The sequence below is a fragment of the Echinops telfairi genome, unplaced genomic scaffold (genome assembly GCF_000313985.2).
Source record: "Echinops telfairi isolate 266 unplaced genomic scaffold, ASM31398v2 ScPeMD7_655;HRSCAF=1070, whole genome shotgun sequence".
In the NCBI taxonomy this organism is placed as follows: domain Eukaryota; kingdom Metazoa; phylum Chordata; class Mammalia; order Afrosoricida; family Tenrecidae; genus Echinops; species Echinops telfairi.
In genome coordinates, this window is record NW_022104553.1 from 5,870,274 (window position 1) to 5,872,897 (window position 2,624).

Consider the following 2,624-nt stretch of genomic DNA (forward strand, 5'->3'; position numbering starts at 1 on the left):
CTGTTTGCATTGCGTTGTTTTAGAGGAGCCAGGTGTCATTTTCCAGGTAGTCAAAGAGCACTGTGTCTCTCTGGGAGATTTGTAGGAATGCTTCTTCGAACTGCCTGCAGCTAATTTCACCATGGAATTGCCTACCACTTTATCCTCCTCTGGCTTCACTCTTTCCCTAGTCGACCAGTATTCTGTAATTTTGAGGGCAAGATGGATGGTCCTTTCAGGGGACGATGGTTGGGTTGTGTGGACAAACGAGGATGGTGCTATACTGAGTGATCTCACAAGAAGCCATGATGGCGTGGCCTACAGTTACTTGGGGCATTGCAGAGGGTGTGTGAGGGTGCCTGCTGAAATGGGAGTGCCACAGAAGGCTGGCGGGTTGCCCGCTTTGGTGTAGAGCACAGCAAATGGTGGGCAGAATTGTCCTGGTCACGTAGATAGCTGTGGAGGTTGGGCAGAGGTACGTACCTTCAGCAGCATGGAATGTTGACGCGTGTTGGCTGAACTGCCTTAGGCTGTGTGAGGCACTACAGCAGGTGGGAGGAAGTTCCCTCAGTCACGTGGGAGGAAGTTCCCTCAGTCACGTGGGACCACAGAGGACTGATAGGAGCTTTCCCAGCCATGCAGCGAGAATTTTTGTAGCCAAGTGTTAAGCACTGTGAGGGAGGGCGGATGGGTAGAATTTCCCTGGAAAGAAGTTTGGCGGGATATCCCTTGGTGGAGGGTAGGTGGGCTGTCCCCAGCCTTGGGTTATGCTGAAGAGTGTGGAGTGTTCCCAGCTGGGTGGAAGGTAGGTGTCAATGCCCTAGGCTAAGGGGAATGGTCTGGAGATTGGCAGTGGCATGTGAGAGAAAAACAAGAGAAAGAGAGAAAAAAAAATTAAGCCCACCAAGACTGTGGGGGGGGATAGAGGGAAGTAAAGGAAACAAACATTCCAATATAGTTGAGCCCTGATCCTTGACCAAGGGGCTGGAGAGGTTTAATCCCTATCCCAAGGCAGTGGCAAGCTGTGGCGGTGTTGAGATAAAGCCCCTGCACCAGCTCCAAATGACCCCAACTCCGGCCAAGACAGTGGCAGGGCTAAGGTCAAACCCTAGCCTGCCTCCACTGTGGTAAGCCAAAAGCCCCCAGCTCCTCAAAACCCAGTGGATCTGTGCCTACTTATCTTTATGATGATCCTCCTGTGACATGGGAGTGTGGAATTTCCCTCTTAGTAACTCTCCTGCACCGATTTCTGCAGAGTCCCTCTGGTATGTGTTACTCAGTCATCAGCTTCCCGGATGTCTCTCTCCCCCATAGCTTTTTAACACATCTTTGTGCTTCCCTTTTTATTTCCCTACAGGCTAGTTTCATTTACCCATTAAAATTATCTTTAGAACTCGTGACAAACTATGGCACGCCTTTGCACAGAACCCTTTAGTGGCTGACCGTTTTACTCAGATCACAGTTCAAAGCCTTTCCATGGTTTATATGACTGAACGCCATCTGAATGGCTTATGTCCACATTACTCTTCAAAGATCATCTTCTCACTCAAGAATACCAAGCAAAATCCCAGTATGAATATATACTTACTGTTCTTTTACATGGAACACTTCCTCCTAGATATTCACAGATATGCTTTCTCATGTTCTTGTGTTCACTGCTCAAATCTCACCTGGTCAGGTAGTTCTTCCCTGACTATCCTATCTACTATCCTATCTCTGAGAATTAACACCACAAGCACACTATTTGTACCCTGCCTAACATATCTTCATAGGGATTCTGACCACTTGATGCATAACTGCTGGTTACATCTATAATCTTTAAAGGGAATTTTGGCAAAAATGTATCACCCCCATCTAGAATAGAGTTCTTGGCATATAACTGACACTCAGTTAATACTTGGTAAATGAGTGACTATGTAATATGCCATGTAAGTGTTGTATTGGCATGGGAATTCAGAAGAGATAAAATACTGCCTCTAGTGGTCTATGAAAGTTTCATATAAAAGGTAGAACCAGCATGATAAGAAGATGGGGGCTGGGAAGTGGCTTTGTAATGTGGGTTGAAGGTAGAGAGGTACTCAAAACATCTAAACAGGAGCCACACAATATCCTGCTTCTCTCTAAGATCTCCTCTTACCTCCGTTTCTTACCTCCAGTACAAAATTAGAGTCAGTTCTGAGTATAGACCAAGTGGGAAAATGTAGCTTCTGCTTGAGGAGGAAATATCTTTCTCACCAAAAGAGTTTGAAGACCTTGCTGATAGGGATGGGAAGTAGCTGGGAGAACTGATATGATTTCAGAGAGTGAATTTTGCCTTATTGGACAGAGAGAAACAGCAATGAAGACAACCTAAGGATATATAAGGGTCCTTCCTTGGCTTAAGAGCTAGCACCCGTAATTCAAAATATAATACCTTGGAAAAGTTACATTGCACTAGTCCTAAAACAATGCCAAAGGCATCATCATGAGGGGCTACGTAAATGAAGGGAGGGTGGCAGAACAGCCTTGGGAGAATACAGAAGAAGGAATAAGAGCTTCAGGCACACGATAAGGCAAGAGGGGCAGTCAGGGCATCTTGACTTGCAGGTACACGTGATGTGCTTAAGTTGAATATCCAGAAGACCAATAAAACAAACATTAACCAA